A 17,442-nucleotide genomic window follows, 5' to 3' on the forward strand; every position below is an offset into this window, starting at 1 on the left:
GTGTCTGTGCCTGCAAGGATGGGGCACCTGTGTGAGCTGGGGGAGAGGCCAGGGCTGCAGAGGGGAGGATGTTGTTGGCAGCTCCATGAGGACGCTCTGGGACGCTGCCCTGGGCTGTGCAGCGCACTGGGGATGGATCAGTCCCTGCTCTGCTGCTCCTTCCCCTCTGCCCCAGGGCCCTTGCAGAGCCCCAGCCATGCTGTTTGCCCCCAGCCTGCCCACGGCCAGCCTGGGGCTGCTCACGGGGCTTTTCTGTGCTGAGCATTGGCCTGGCTGTGTTCTTGAGAGAGCCTGGGCAAGGAGCCTGGAGCCCCCAGGCCCTGGCCTGAGGCGTCAGCGCTGCCCCAGCAGTGCCCATGGCCTGTCCCTGCTGCAGCCCCGGCACTGCCACCCCCAGGGCTGTGCCCGGCCCTGAGAGCACTCAGGCCCTGCAGCAACACCAGGGCCAGCAGGGCAGCGGGGCAGGACCACGGCAGCAGCACTGGCAACACCAAGTGCTGCTGCTGCTGCTGGGCACAGCTGCTGGGCCAGCCCTGATCTGCCCCCAGCTCTGCACATAGACATGGCTGCTGCGGCTCCAGAGAAGGCAACAAAACGGCATCTCTTCAGAAAACCTTGTTGGGAGAAATCATCATTTCATTACAGGCACCAAAAGCACAGCCCCTCATTGCCACAGTCTGTGGCCACAGGGATGGTGGAGAGGAACAAAATGACCAATGCAACAAACAATAACATTTCTTTTTGGACAATAAGAAAAAAGTAAAACAAAGGTAAAGAAACTCTAAAATGAAGTCAACAAGAAGTAGCAAAGATGACTTTGATTGCAAGTTATTTGCAGATATTGCCCAGCAGTTTAATGTTTTTGAAAGCATGCAGTCACCAGTCTCCACACCGCAGCCTTGAACTCCTGGTTCCGCAGGCTGTAGATGAGGGGGTTCAGGGCTGGAGGCACCACTGAGTACAGAACTGACAGGGCCACATCCAGGGATGGGGAGGACATGGAGGGGGGCTTCAGGTAGGCAAATGTGCAAGTGCTGATGAACAGGGAGACGACAGCCAGGTGAGGGAGGCAGGTGGAAAAGGCTTTGTGCCGTCCCTGCTCAGAGGGGATCCTCAGCACGACCCTGAAGATCTGCACATAGGAGAAAACAATGAACACAAAACAGTCAAGTGCTAAACAGGCACTGACAGCAATGAGTCCAACTTCCCTGAGGAGGGATTTGGAGCAGGAGAGCTTGAGGATCTGTGGGATTTCACAGAAGAACTGGCCCAGGGCATTGCCATGGCACAGGGGCAGGGAAAATGTATTGGCTGTGTGCAGCAGAGCATTGAGAAAGGCACTGGCCCAGGCAGCTGCTGCCATGTGGGCACAAGCTCTGCTGCCCAGGAGGGTCCCGTAGTGCAGGGGTTTGCAGATGGACACGTAGCGGTCGTAGCACATGACGGTCAGGAGATAAAACTCTGTTGAAATGAAGAACAGAAAGAAAAAGAGCTGAGCAGCACATCCTGAGTAGGAGATGTTCCTGCCATCCCAGAGGTAATTGTGCATGGCTTTGGGGACAGTGGTGCGGATCATGCCCAGGTCGCTGAGGGCCAGGTTGAGCAGGAAGAAGAACATGGGCGTGTGCAGGTGGTGGCCGCAGGCTACGGCTCTGATGATGAGGCCGTTGCCCAGGAGGGCAGCCAGGGAGATGCCCAGCAAGAGGCAGAAGTGCAGGAACTGCAGCTGTCCCGTGTCTGCCAATGCCAGCAGGAGGAAGTGCCTGATGGAGCTGCTGTTGGACATTTGCTGTGGCTGCACATGGGCACCTGTTCATGCAGAAAGGGACAGTGACGAGTCAGAGGAGATATCTGTAACCAAAATCAAAGGCATTTCCCATACACCCTCCACTGTAACATACACAGACACTGTTTTGTGTTTAAGAGTTGTGAGGTTTTCTTTTTGAGCTCCCCCCTGTCTATCCTGCTCTTCAATATCAGATACACTCAGCGTTTCTGCTGCCCTCTGGTAGAACAAAGTGAGTTCCCTGCAGCCAGATGGTGAGTGCAGACTGGGAGCAGATGATCTGTCACTTCATTCTGTTTTGAGTTTCTCTGGGCTTTCAATTTCTTAAATGGAGAATGTTCACACTCCCAAGTTTCTCTTACCAACCCCCAAGTACTGCTGAGAGCAGATGGATCCACCACAGCCCAGCTCCAGTTCTGTAGCCAAGGACTCACATTGCTCATTCCACCAACCCATCAGCACTTTCAGTGTCACAACACCTCTGCCTTTCCCCATCAATCCTATAACTCAAAGTTGTTCTAGGATAGGTTTGCACCCTCGATTGAGGCTCCCAGCTTGGGCTGAAATCTCAGAGAAACTCCCAAGTGTCCTTATGCTGGCATTGGATGAAGGGAGATGCAGCTCCTTCCCTGGCTACCCTGACAGCAATGCCCAGAGCCAGGCACTGGGCACAGCGTCACCCTGAGCCAGCGGTGCCCCCTCCAGAGCCCCCAGGGCCGGGCAGCTGCTCCCAGCCCTGTGCTCTGCAGAGGGAACTGGGCCCGGGGCTGCAGAGCTGCCCCACGGCTCGGCTGCAGCTCTGCCTGCACAGGAGGGGCTGCACGCCTTGGAGCCCCGGCCCTGAGGGCAGAGGCTGGGCTGGGGCACAGGAGGGAGGGGGCTTGTTCAGAGGGAGGGGCTGCACTGGAGGGGATCCTGTGGGCATCTCTAAACTCTCCCTGCCACAGCATTGCTGGGTTTTGTTTCCTCTCATTGCCTGATCTTCTCTCTGCTTCCTGCAGATTTTCCTCCTGCAGGTGTTTCCCTGTGCCTGATCTCTCTGTGCCAGCACTCACAGACCCCAAATCTCTGTGCCCTCTCCTTGGCCCCTACAGCCTGTTTGCAGGTGGGAGAAAGGACAGCTCAAAGTGAGCCTGATGGCTCCAGCAAAGGGGATGCTGGTGCTGTGCTTGGGCAGAGTGGCTGAAAGCACATTAGGGATCTCCTGTGAATCTACAGAACACAAAAATAACAGTTCCAATGTCTTGGGAACTTTTAAAATTTCATAATTAATAATTCATAATCAATCTTTAATAATAATCCCCCTGCTCCTTGCCATTCTCCGATATTAGGAAACTGAATACAAAGCCTTTGGAAATGTCCTAATTTTTAATGAAATCCTTGTATTGGAAATATTTTATGACTGACAAGCATTCCTCAGCATGTCAAAGCTTCATGAGCATTTCACCTCCCCTGCACCAGAAATATTCAGTCTTTTACTCACAGAGTCTGCAGGCATTGGGATGTTCCAGCTTTAGGAGATCACTCCAGGAGCTGCAGCTGCATCCTCCTGCAGCCAGAGGTTCCTGTGCCAAGGGCTGGCAGTGATTGTGCCCCAGGCACTTCTCAGCATCTTCCCAGCCCTGACTGATTGAAGCTCTCTGTGCCTCTGTGCTGTGCCCCGGGTGGCTGTAGGCAGTGCCCCAGCCCTGCTGGGCTGGGAGAGGAGCTGCTCCTCAGGAGAAATGTCTTTTTGAAGCTCTTCTTGGTTTGCAAGGAGCTGCCTCTGGGCCAGGAGCCCAGCCCAGCTCAGCAGCACAGACACAGCACAAGGACTTTAGTGACCCTCTCGGGGCTTTGGTGTTGTTTACATCAGACTCAGTCTGTGAGAGAGTGTCTTCAAAAAACTTCTCAAGCACTCAAAGTTAAATTGAAACTCTGAACTTTCTTGAAGTTTTTATGGGTTCTACTGAGGAACTCAACTCAGAAAGTGTCCCCAGGTTCCAGTTAGAGCAGAACATTGGAGGCAGTGATGACAGCTGGGGACAAACAAGGGAAAGCTGTCTCTGGTGCTGAGCAAAGCTGGATGTATTTGAGGAATGCAAATGGCCAAGGGCTGAGCCCCAGCCCCTGGCCAGGCAGATCCTGTCCCTCCCTCCTTGCTCAGGGCTCTTCCCGGGATGGGCACTGGCATGTGGGGATGTGCAATGGCAAGGGCAGGAGCATGGGGCGGCCCCTGCCAGGCTGCTGAGCAGGGACAAGGAGGCAATGAGGCCCCAGCCCTGCAAGGGTCACTTGTCTCCTGCTCCTGCCTCAGGCCCAGGCCCAGCAGCCATGGCCAAAGTGCTGCCCAAGTTGGCTCTGGCAGGGCTGTCTTGCAGCTGCTGCCCATCCCTGTGCCCTGTGCAGCCCAGGCTGTCCCACGGTGTCCCTGCCCTGCGCCTCTGTCCCTGCAGGCTGTCGGCATCCCCTGGCTGCCCCACCTGGCTGGGCCCTTCCTTTGCTGACAGCTCTGCCTCCTGCCTGTCTCTGCCTTCCCACACAGAGCCTGGGGCTGCTACAGGCTCCTGCTGGCGGATGTGCTGCTCCACAGCCCTGCCCTGGGAGGGAAATTCCTTTCTCTTTGAGTCCTGTCTGGCCCTCCCTATCTGTCCTTTGCATTAATTCTTGCTTTCTCTGTCTGTTCTCTACCTTGTCAAAGGGATCCACCATCTCTGAAACCACCGTTCAGTCCCTCCCAGGGCTCTCCTCTGCTCCTCCTTCTCCAGCCCACTGAGCACAGAGCTCCACTGTCCCTGTACAGTGCTCATGTGCTTCAGGCCTCCAAACCCCATCTTGGGAGATCTCTCAGCCCTCTCCAAGGTATTGGCAAATGAAAACCTTCTGCTCATAGTCTAAGAAAATCACCTCAGGACAAGACTAGTCAGACCTGTGTGTCCTGGCTACTTTTGCCTTGGAGCAATCCTTGGATAGATGGAATTTTTTAGGCCAAATTTCAGTTTTGCCCATGGGCACTTTGATGTGAACAACGATTCTCTTCCATTGGAAGGAAAACAGAGGGCCAGTGTTTCAGGGGCAGATGAGCAGAGGCCACCAAGGACCAAGGCGAGCCAGACCTTTCTGGAATTGCAGCTTGTGCCTGAGAGAAATCCTTGGATACACAGAATTTGGGAGGTGGAATACAAGTTTTGGCCACTGGTCCCTTGATGAAAAGGCCATTTCTTTTCCATCTGAAGGAGAGCAGAGAGCCCAAGGGTTTGATGGTAGATGAGAAGCAGCCCCTGGGAGGCCAAGCCAGCCAAACTTGTCTCTCCTGGCGGCTTTTGATTGGGAGCTATCTTTGGATACATGAAATTTAGGGGCCAAATCTCAAATTTGGCCATGGCCCCTGGACGGGGAGACTGTTCTATTTCCATGGGAAGGAAGGCAGAGAGCCCCAGTGTTTCAGGGGCAGATGACAGGTGGCCATCAGAGCCCACAGTGCCAGCCAGAGCTGGCAGGTTTTGTCTGGGAGAAACCTTTCATGTAGTGAATATTTTAGGAGGAGTAGCAATTTTGGCTGTGGATGAATAAGAAGATTCTTTTCCATAGGAAGGAAAGCACAGAACCCCAGTGCTTCAGGGGCTGATGAACTGCAGGCACCAGAGACCAAGGCCAGCCAGACCTGTCTGTAATGGAAGCTTTTGTGTAGGAGCAATAATTGGATATAGGACTTTTGGTGGTGGAATCCCAATTTCAGCCATGGGCACCTGGAGAAGAAGGATGGTTCTTTTCCCTTAGGATGGAAAGGGCAGAGCCCCAGTGTTTCAGGGCAGAATTCAGGCAACCACCAGAAGCCAAGGCCAGCCAGACCTGCCTGTACTGGGAGATCTTGTCTGGGAGAAAAAACCCTTGAATGAAGGAATTTTGGAGGACAAGTACCAGCTTTGGCCATGGGTGCCTGTGCAGGAGGGACAGCTCTTTTCCATAGGAAGGAAAGCACAGAGCCTCAGTGTTTGAGGGCAGGTGAGACCCAGCTCTCAGGAAGACTAGGTCAGCCAGACTTGTTGGTAATGGCAGCTTTTGTCTGGGAACAATCCCTGGATATTGGGAAATTTGGAGGGGAAATCCCCTTTTGCTCATGGATGCTTGAATGAGAAGAGCCGTTCTTTTCCAATTGAAGGAAAGCCCAGAGCCCCAGGGTTTCAAGGGTACATGAGAAGAGACCCCCGACATGCCAAGGGCAGTTGGACCAGTCAGGCCAAGCCAACCAGACCAGTTCCCTGTCCCCTTGTTTCCATGGGGCCCTGCAGTGTCACAGTGAGGTGTCATATTGGATCCTTGGTTCCATGAGGCCCAGATGCGTCACACTGGCCTTTTGTTTCCATGGGGCTCCAGAGTGCCACAATGGTCCCTTGCTTCCATGAGGCCTTGCAGTGTCACAGAGGTCTCCTCGGTGCCACAGTGTCACAATGGAGCCTTGGTTCCATGGGGACTCAAAATGTCAGAATAGTCTCCTTGATTCCATGAGGCCCTGCAGAGCCCCTTGATTCGACAAGGCCTCCAAGTGTCATCATGGCCCCCAGGATTCCATGAGGCCCCACAATGTCCCAATGGACTTTGGTTCCATGTGGTCCTGCAATGTTCCATGGATCCTTAGTTCCATGGGGCCCTGGAGTGTCACAATGGCCTCCTTGGTTCCATGGTGCCACATAGTGTGCCAACAGCTCCTTGGCTTGCCAAGAACCCACAGTGTCACAATGGTTCCTTGCTTGCATGAGGCCTGTGGTGTCAGAATGGTCTCCATGATCCCGTAAGGCCTTGCCATGCCACAACAGACCATTGGCTTTATGCAGCCCCATAGTGTCACTGTGGTCCCCTTGGCTCCACAAGGCTCTGAAGTGCCACAATGGCCCTTTGGTTCCACAAGGCCTCCAAGTGTAAAAATGGCCTCCATGGTTCCATGAGGCCCTGCTGTGTCACAATGGCTCATGGTTCCATGAGGCCACACAGTTTAACAAGTGACTCTTGGTTCCATCAGGCCTTGCTGTGTCACAATGGCCCCTTGGTTCCAAGAGATTCCTCAGGGTCACAATGGTCTCCTTGGATCCGCAGTATCACAATGGACCATTGGTTCAATGTGGCCTCAATGTGCCAAAATGGATTTTGGTTCCATGGGGTTCTGCTGTGTAACAATGGACTCTTTGTTCCATGGGGTTCCACAGTGTCACAGCTGACTCCTTGGGTCTGTGAGGAACCACGGTCAGCAAATCTCTGAAATATCAGAACAAGACTCCATAACACTAATTTGCTATTTCAGAGGGTGTCATTTATTCAGGCCTGAGGTCTGGTGAGGGATAACTCCCAACCCTACATGGACATGTAATTCTACCAGGGTGTTGCTTATACACAGTCACTAAATGTGAATTACAATTTACCCATTTCCATAAAACCCACCCCAAATTCCCAGATTCACTCCTTGATTTCTCTATCCCTGCACCCTTGAATCAGATGTCTTCTTCTTCTCTTCCACTCATCCTTGCTGGGAAAGCAGCCCCTGCATGCCTTGTTCCTGTGCTGAAAGTTCACAGGCAGGGTAAAAATGGAATGAACCCTTTTGGTATCAGCCCCAGGCTTTGTGTGGGCAGGCAGAGGCAGGCAGGAGGCAGAGCTGTCAGCAAAGGAAGGGCCCAGCCAGGTGGGGTAGCCGGGGGATGCTGACAGCCTGCAGGGACAGAGGCGCAGGGCAGGGACACCGTGGGACAGCCTGGGCTGCACAGGGCACAGGGATGGGCAGCAGCTGCAAGACAGCCCTGCCAGAGCCACCTTGGGCAGCACTTTGGCCATGGCCATAAGGGGACAAGTGACCCTTGCAGGGCTGGGGCCTCATTGCCTCCTTGTCCCTGCTCAGCAGCCTGGCAGGGGCCGCCCCATGCTCCTGCCCTTGCCATTGCACATCCCCACATGCCAGTGCCCATCCCGGGAAGAGCCCTGAGCAAGGAGGGAGGGACAGGATCTGCCTGGCCAGGGGCTGGGGCTCAGCCCTTGGCCCTTTGCATTCCTCAAACACATCCAGCTTTGCTCAGCACCAGAGACAGCTTTCCCTTGCTTGTCCCCAGCTGTAATCACTGCCTCCAATGTTCTGCTCTAACTGGAACCTGGAGACACTTTCCCAGCCATGTCCCTCAGTGGGACCCATAAAAACTTCAAGAAACTATGGAGTCTAAATTTAACTTTGAGTGCTTGAGAAGTTTTTTGAAGACACTCTCAAGGACTCAGTCTGATGTAAACAACATCAAAGCCCTGAGAGGGTAATTAAAATTTTCCAAGTCCTGTTATGGAGAAAGATTTCAAACACCTTGAAAAAAATACACATTCCTGTTTTAAAGGAAGTATTTTATTTTATTTCTCTTTAGAGCAGAGTTGATTGCAGCATTCTGTGACTGATATTGACCCAGGGTGTCTCCTCAGCAACTCTGGCCTGCTCACAGAAGCTGTGCCTGCTGCTCTGACCCAGTGTGGACAACCTTGCTCCACATTGCCCAGCCCCATCCTGTCTGTCCTCACTCCCCTGGGACCTGCTGTGCTTGCAGAGCTGGCTGCCCTCAGCCTAAGAGGGGTTTTCCCTTTTTGGGGTTTTTTGAAGCAATCTCAAACTCCTGAGCTGCCCCACTGCAAACAGACACACTGCTAAGGTGTGTGCCAGCCCCAGGTGCCACCAAAGCCACTGCAGAGCTGCCCTGGGCCAGCTGTGAGGGTGGATCATCAGCCCAAGCTGCACTGGGCCCCTGCAAGGGGCTGTAGCCATGGGCACTGCACTGACCCCACTGCTGGGTTTGGCTGCCACGGCCACCCTGAGAAATTAAACTGTCCTTGGAAACACTGGGGAGGACTGGTGTTATGAATGAGAAGCTTGACTAGGCCAATATTCAAGCAGCAATCAATTTATTGATTAATATGGTAAAGTATGAGCCATACAGCGCTGGGTACATTGGGGGAAGTTTTCCCTCCAACTGCACACCGATAATTGATGGTTACAGGTATTTATAGGGGTACTCATCAGCTTTTTTTTTCAGCAGTTTCTATTTCCAATCTTTTACTCATCAGCAATTTTTATTCCAAATTATTACATCACAATTCTATACACTATTGTGATTTTACTTTCTCAGGATGTACCTCAAAGGAGTATCCCCAGATGGTGACGGTCCAGTTTCCGAAAGAAGAAAGACGAATCCCATCTGGTGGGGTCCGGCTCCCCAGATGTGTGTCCACCTTTTAATTGCAAAGACAATAAATCTCATAACAGTGATGTCTAGCTTCCCTTTGGTCAAAACCATAAACCCTTGAGGTGATGTTCATCTTCCTTTCTCAAGCTGTTTTTCTCTGCTTCAACAAGGCGTGAGATAAGCATATTTCCTTTATATATATTCCAAAGCTATAGTTTCAAGGATACAAGTAATAGTCTAAAATTATACTTCAAAAGGTTATTATTGCAGAGCTTGTTATGGATTAAACGCAAGCAAAAAGCAACATCTTTAACACCTTAATTCCAATGCTCCTAAATCAACCAGGGTTAATTGCAAACAAAAGATAGGTTCAAAGGCCTTTTTCCATGCTTTATTCTCCTCAGTTATTATTAGAATTCACAGCTCTCCCATTGTTGGGGTCCACACATTTCACATTCCCAACTACACACATCACCTGTTTGTACCTGTCACGAAACACAACTTTGTATTTCAGACCAGCTGTATGGTCTCAGACACTCCCAGTATATCCCAGTTGCCCTGAACATTCTTGTAGACATTGCCAGGCACTCCCCGTTACCTCAGCGTGGTTCACTTGCCCCCCGTTTTATCCCAGTTGCTCCCAGTTCCTCTGATTATGTCCCCAGTTGGCTCCCAGCATGGGCCTGGTAGCTCCCAGGAACCCCCAGTCAGGGTCCAATCACACCCACTCTGCTCCCAGTATGATTGTAGCCACTCCCAGTATGATCCCATCATTCCCAGTCTGATACCAGTGCCCCAGTGTGATCCCAGTTGCTCCCTGTAAATGCCAGCCTGATCCCAGTAGCCTCCAGTGTGATCCCAGTGACTCCCTGTCTCTCCCAGTATATCCCAGTCACCCCCCCTCTGCATGCTCCCAGTCACTCCCACTTTCTCCCAGTTGCTTTCAGCACAATTCCAGTTGCTCACAGCCACTCCCAGTCACCCTCAGTGCAGTCCCAGTTGCTGAAAGTGCGGTCCAGTATGATCCCATTCTCCCCCAGTGTGGGCACAGCTGCTTCCACTGTGATCCCAGTGGGATCCCAATTGACCCCAGCATGGTTCCAGTTGCTCCCTGTTCCTCCCAGTGTGATGCCAGTAGTACCCAGTTGTCCCTCATATAGTCCCAGTCACTCCCCATATGATCCCAGTCCCACCCAGCATGGTCTCACTCACTCCCAGTTGCCCCCAGTGTGGTCCCAGTTCTCCCCAGCATGGTCCCAGTTGTTCCCACTGTGGTTCCAGTCATTCCAGTATGGTTCCAGACACTCCCAGTATATCCCAGTTGCCCCCAGCATGTCTGTAGTCATTTCCAGGTACTGCCAGTGGCCCCAGTAAGGTGTCAGTTCTCCCAGTATGATCCCCCAGTCATGCCCAGTATATCCCAGTTGCTTCCAGCATGCATCCAGTCCTTCCCAGTTCTTCCAGTTTGCTTGCAGCATCATCCCAGTTTCTCTCAGTTGCTCCTAGTAGCCCAAAGTGTGATCCCAGTCGCTCCCTTTCAGCCCCAATATGATCCCAGTATGCTCCAGTTTGATCCCAGTCACATGCCAGCCCTCCCAGTGTGGTCCCAGTATAATCCCAGTTGCTTCCAGTCTCTCCCAGTATGGTCCCAGCTGCTTCCAGCATGGTTCCAGTTGCTTCCTAGATCAGCCCAGTCAGTCCCAGTATGATGCCATTTGCTCCCAGCATGCCCCCAGTCATGCCCAGTATGGGGGATGATGTGCAGGGTGTGTTCCCAGTCACTCTCAGATACTCCCAGTATTAGTCCAGTCCCTCCCAGTATGATGCAAATATGGTCCCAGTGTTCTCCCAGTCCCTGCCAGAATAAACCAGTTTTGTTCTACATGGTTCACGTTGCTCTCCCCCTCACTTTCATTCCAGTCACTCCCAGCATGTCCCAGTGTACCTCAGTTCCCTCCAGCATCTTTCCACTTCCTTCCAGTATGATCCCATTTGCTCCCAAGCACTCCCAGTCAACCTCAGTGTAGTGGCACTAACTGCCAGTATGATCCCAGTCACCTCCAGCATGATCCCAGTTCATCCAGTATAAGCCCAGCAGTTTCCAATCCCCCCAGCATGCACCCAGTCACTCCCAGTTCCTCCCAGTTGCTCCTAGCGTGTTCCCAGTTGCTCACAGCTACTCCCAGTCACCCTCAGCATAATCCCAGTCACTCCCAGTATATCCCATTTGCCCCTAACATGGTCTCAATTGCTCACTGCCGGCTCCTACTCACTCCCAGTATGATCCCAGCATGATCCCAGTGTCCATCAGTGTGTTCACAGTCTGCCCTGATATGGCAGTATGATCCCAGTATGATGTCCATACAAACCCAGTACCATCCCAGTCACTCCCAGTACGATCCCAGCGCAGCCAAGTCCCTGGCAGTGCTGCCACTGCTGGGATCCCCCTGCCCTGTGTGCGTTCCCCCGCGGCGGATGTGCCGAGAGGCGCCCCAAGGGCTGGCAGTGGCCAGGCAGGGCCCCCAGCAAGGCCCAGTTGGGATGTGCAGCCCCCAGTTTGCCCAGTTTGCCTCTCCTTTGGCCCGGGCCGGGCTCCCCCCGCCCGCAGCGGCTGGGAGCAGCCGAGAGCCCCGCGCTGCCCATCCCGACCTTTCCCGGCTCCATCCCTGCTCCTGCCACGGGCTGCGAGGGCTGCGGGAACGGGGCAGCGAGGGTGTGGCTGCTGCTGGGGGAGGAGGAGGAGGGAGGGAAGGGCAGGGATGGAGGGGGAGGAGGAGGCGGGGTAAGGGAGGAGGACGGGGAAAGGGGTTGGAAGGGGCAGGATGGAAGAGGAGAAGGAGGTGGAGATAACACAGAGGAGCGGGAGGGGGGATGGAAGAGGAGGAGCGGGAGAAAGAGGAGGGGCGAAGGCGGATCACGGCTGAGCTGAGGGAAGCACACGGTGACTCCGAGCCGGGCCTGAATTCGCAGCCCCCACCTGTGGGATCATCGCCCCCCCATTGCGCAGGTGAGCGGGGGCAGGGGGAGTTCGGCCCAGATATCCCGGGGGGGCCCTGGGTTGGGGTTTTGGGGGGATGTTTGGAGAATGAAGCAGTCCAAGGCTGAGCGGAAAAGGCCCCTCGGGGGGACATCGGGGGGTGCCGGTGGCGGCTGCCGGCAGAGGCAGCCTGGAGGAGCAGAGCCCTGTGTCCCCCCAGGAGCCCAAAGTGGGGAGCCCAGAGAGGGGGGAGCGCCGCCATGGGCGGGAGCCTCAAGAGCCTGGAGAGGGGCAGGGGGGACTCCTTGGAGCCGCTGCAGCCCAGAGTAGAGAATGAGGGGAGAAGGGAGCCCGGGAGCCCAAACAGCCGCGGCATCCCGGAATGGGGAGAGCGAAGAGGGGGGAGCTTTTGGCATTGCTGGGACTGCCAGTAGCCTGGGCAGGGTGGGCACCGAGGAGAAGGGGGACCCCCAATGCAAGCGTGACCCCAGCAGCTGGGACGGGGGGAACCCCCGAAAACCCGAGGGGATGGACCAGGGGTGGGGAATTCCTGGGAGGCTTTTTCAGGGCTGAGTCTTGGTGTTTGGGAGGGTTTCCTGGAGCCGAGGTGGCTGGTGCCTTGTAGAGATGGACTCGGGCAGAGGGACCTTCAAACTCAATGTGCCTTGGGGAAGAAGAAACAGGAAAGCCTTATAAATATGATTGTCTGGCAAATGATTTTGAGAATATAGAAAATTAAAAGGAAGATAAAATGAAAGCAAGATTTGAGATACCTTAGTTACTGAACAACTGGAAAACAATGGTGTGGCTTGACTGAAGGTAATCCCCTTTTGATGATACAATTCCCTCTGCTTGCAGACCGGTCCCAGGGTCAGAGCAGACCCTACTAGCTCAGCAGAAGGGATCCAAAGAGTACATTTTAGGATTTAAAATGTAACACAGTATGGTGACATAATGATTCTTTAAGGCTGTATGTAAATGCTATAGGATTTGTATCTTGTACTAGATTGGTTAGTGAGAAATAGAATATTCAACTCAGAAGAAGATTTATTGTATTGTAACAGGAACCTTACTCTCTTAGGCTCTTACCCTCTTACTCTCTCACCCTCTCATCCTCTCTGCCCCTCTCTTCTCTGGGGCCTGCTCTGAGCTGTGGCTGGCAGCTCCAAGCAGGGCCCTGCACCCAGGCCCTTTGCAATAAACCGCAACTTCCACGACCTGGCTGCAGAGATCTCTCGTCTCTGTCAGTCCCGACAATCCCACCCCTGACGCTCCTACAAACGTGCTCATCCCTTGTTTTCCCCAAACCAGGATTTCCCATTGTGAGGAAGGCTGCGAGGAAGAGAAAGATGCCCCAGGACACTGATGCAGGTGAGGAGGAAGTCAGTGCCTCTTTCCCCTCTGTGCTGCTCCATCTCCCAGCCCAGCACGGCCCTGGCTGCAGCACAGCCGTGGGGGATCTCCTTGCCCTTGCCTGTGGCACGGAGGCAAATCCCATCCTGTCCTTGTCCTTCCTCCCCCAGAGCAGAAGCTGAGCATGGAGAGCAGGGAGGACAAATGCCCACGGCAGAACCTGGTGGAAGAGGCCGTTTTGAGCAGCTCCACAGTGCAGGAAGCCAATGGGGAGGAAAAGCCCCGGAGATGCCGCACAAGGAGGGGCTGCAAGCGCAGCTGGCGGGGATCTGAGGGGGAAAGAGCCAGCCTGGGCCGGGAAGGCAGCCGGAGATCGGGCCAGAGCTCGGAGCTGGTGCTCCACGAGCAGCTCCATGATAGGGAGAAGCTCCACACGTGCATGGAGTGTGGGAAGAGCTTCAGGTGGAGCTCCAACCTGATCAAGCACCAGAGGACCCACACAGGGGAGAGACCCTATGAGTGTGGGGAGTGTGGGAAGAGCATCAGCCAGAGGTCCAACCTGATCAGCCACCAGAGGACCCACACTGGGGAGAGACCCTACGAGTGTGGGGAGTGTGGGAGGAGCTTCAGCTGGAGCTCCAGCCTGATCAGCCACCAGAGGACCCACACTGGGGAGAGGCCCTATGAGTGTTCCAAGTGTGGGAAGGGGTTTCCAACCAGCTCCCGTCTCCTCCAGCACTATCAGAGTCACAGAGAGGAGAGGCCCTTCCAATGCCCCGATTGTGGGAAGGGATTCAAGGACAACTCCACCCTCTTCACCCACCGGCGCATCCACACAGGAGAGAGGCTCTACGAGTGTGATAAATGCAGGAAGAAGTTTCTGACCAGCTCTGATCTCCTCAAGCACTATCGGATTCACATGGATGAGAGGCCCTTCTGCTGCCCTGACTGCGGGAAGGGATTCAAGCACGACTCAGACCTCGTCACCCACCGGCGCATCCACTCAGGGGAGAGGCCCTACAAGTGTTCCCAGTGTGGGAAGAGCTTCTCCAGCAGCTCTAACTTGACCCAACACAAACGGAGGCACCGGTAAGGGAAGCCCTGCAAGTGCCCCGAGTGCGGGAAGAGCTTCGTGTGCTGCTCCAGCTTCATCCCCCACTGGAGGAGGCACTTTGGGCACAGCCCTGGTCACTCACATTCCCTGTGATCCATGTTGGGAACACACCTGGCTGCTTCTCCTTTTGGTTTGGCCCCAGTTTGGAGCAGTGGGAGGGGGATTGTGTGGGGCTGGGTGTGTGGGATGTATTTGACTGCAATAAAACTTTCAGAGTTACTGATTCTGCCCTATTTTCTGTAAGTTCTGTTTGCAGAGTGACACCTTCTCAGCTGATTTAATTACTATTAAAATCCTTTTTTTAAAATCTAACCCAAACAATCCAAAAACCAATACCCAGATAAAGCCACTCACCCACAATTAAATTTTTTAAAAGTAATTTTATTTGTTTTAGAGTACTTAAGGGAATTATTAAAGTTTAATTGTTGGTTAAAATTTCTGAGAAATTACAGTGGTGTTTGGTTTTGTGTTTAGTATATTTGTAACAGGAATTTTTTTTACTTAGGTGTGTTAGATTCTATGTTAGTTTTTGAGATATTTTTATCTAAAGTATATTGGTTACTGAGTTAAAACTTACAAAAGGTATTTCTTTGTATATAATTTGTTTTTTTTCTTTGGTAATGTTATATTAATAGTTTACTGTTGTTTTGGCTTGAATCATTATTGGAGTATTGTAAGGAAGAGTTGAAATTATATTTCATTTTTGTATTTCATTTTTATTCTAGTGTATTTCATTTTAATTTGAATTTATTATAATTTGTTGAGAGGATAGGAAGGAAGTTCAAGGGCAGGAACATTTTTTCCTGGCTGGTAACTGGAATTCCAGACCCTGGGAGTGTGTGCAGGACCACAGACTGGGATCAAGTATGGGCTGGGATCAAATATGGACTGGGATCAAATATGGACTGGGATCCTATGGGTTTGGACTGCACAGAGTGGGACCATATGGATCAGGACCACACAGACTGGGATCAAATGGACTGGGATCACATGGCCGAGGATCACGTGCACTGGGATCTTGTGGATCAGAAACCTCCAGACTGGGATAGCCTGGAGTGGGATCAAGTATGGACTGGGACTGTATGGACTGAGGTCCAGTGGACTGGGACCACACAAACTGATCAAGTGGTCTGGGATCAAATATGGGCTGAGACCATATGGAATGGGACCATGCAGATCAGGACTGGGATAAACTGGGTTGAGATTTTATGGACTGGGATTGCACAGACTGGGGTCACACGGACTGGGAAAAAGCTTTGGCTGCCTTTGGCTGCCATGCACATCTGAAGGCAGCCACATCAAGTTGGCTTGATCCTGTTTGGGAGTCCCATCTCCCTCTTCCCTCCACTCTCCCGCCCCTTCCCCATCGTTCCCCCAACCCCCTATCCCCTCCGCCGTGCTTGGTTTTGGGGGTTCCAGGCCTCTCCTGCTCCCTTTGGGGAACCCAACCCCCTTGGGTTTAATTTGGGGCCCCCACGCTCTGATTGGCCAGGATCTGTTTTGGGGTGGGGACGGGACGAACTGGGCACCCCCAGGAGCCCCTCAGGTTTGGGGCTTTCGATCCCCCCTCGGCCCTCGGGGCGGCCCTGGGGCCACCCCAACACCCCCAAAATGGGGAGGGTCCACGGGGCGCCTTGGAACCCCCAGAAATGGGCGGGGAGCAGTAGGAGCCGCCCCAAAAAGGGGTTGAAGGGTCTGGGCCAGGAATAGGGGAGGCTCTGGGGATGGCTCCGGTCCGGATCGGGGTGGGCTGGGATTGAGGGAGGGTTCGTTCAGCGGCTGGGGAGGGGCTGGCACTGGAGAGGGGTCCGGGATTGTGGGGATGGGTCCATTCCGGGACTGGGACGGGGCCTCTACCTGGGATTGGGGTCCGGGATTGGGTCAGGGTCTTCCCCCGATCCCGTTCCCAATCCCAATCCCAATGCTGATCCCAATCCTAATCCCAATCTCATTCCCGATCCCGTTCCCAATCCCAATCCTGATGCTGATCCCAATCCTAATCCCAATATCATTCCCAATCTTGTTACCAATCCCAATCCCGATGCTGATCCTAATCCCAATCTCATTCCCGATCCCGTTCCCAATCCCGATCCCGATGCTGATCCCAATCTCCTTCCCGATCCCGTTCCCAATCCCAATCCTGATGCTGATCCCAATCCTAATCCCAATCTCATTCCCAATCTTGTTACCAATCCCAATCCCGATGCTGATCCTAATCCCAATCTCATTCCCGATCCCGTTCCCAATCCCGATCCCGATGCTGATCCCAATCTCATTCCCGATCCTGTTACCAATCCCGATCCCGCCACTGTTTCCAGGGAATGGCTCTGATCTCAACCCTGACGCCAAACCCAGGGAATCAAACATTGGGATCAAGCACCCCAAATCCTGGGGTCAACTCCCTGTGACCCCAAATCCTGGGGGTTGAAACACTGGGGGAATCAAACACCTCCAAACCCAGACTCTGGGATCTCAACACTCGTCCCCCAGCCCGAACCCCAAATTTTAGGATCAAATCCCCTAAATCTCAGATCCTGGGGTGCCAAACACTCCCGAATTCCCAAACGTTGGGGTTAAATCCCCCCAAAGCCAGCTCCTGGAGTTTGAAACATTTGGGCTGTCCAACACCCCCCCATTCCCAAAGTCTGGGGTCAAACATCCCCTAAATCCCAAATCCTGAAGTGTCAGACGCCCCCAACCCCCAAAGTTTAGGGTTAAAACCCCCAATCCCCAGCTCCTGGGGTTTGAAATATCTGGGGTGTCCAACCCTCCTCACCCCCAAAGTCTGGAGTCAAACCCCCCAATCCCAAAACTTTGGGGTCAAAGGCCCTCGATCCCAAACTCTGGGGTGTCAAATCCCCTTGATCCCCCAACTTTGGGGTTAAATCCCCCCAAAAACTGGGGTGAACCCCCCCAATTACCAGACTTTGGCATGAAAACCCCCTGACCCCATATCCTGGGGTTTGAAACATCTGGGGTGTCCAACTGCCCTTATCCCAAAATTTGGAGGTCAAACCACCTGACTGAC

General features: G+C 53.4%; 1 pseudogene; it reads left to right on the forward strand.

Moving 5' to 3' along the window:
* Positions 1–12,329: 12,329 nt before the first annotated feature.
* LOC128945644 (zinc finger protein 239-like) lies at positions 12,330–14,393 on the forward strand (annotated as a pseudogene).
* Positions 14,394–17,442: the final 3,049 nt, after the last annotated feature.

Source organism: Melozone crissalis, unplaced genomic scaffold (assembly GCF_028551555.1).
Source record: "Melozone crissalis strain CALT ecotype California unplaced genomic scaffold, PUWL_Pcris_2 ptg000068l_1, whole genome shotgun sequence".
Taxonomy (NCBI): Eukaryota; Metazoa; Chordata; class Aves; order Passeriformes; family Passerellidae; genus Melozone; species Melozone crissalis.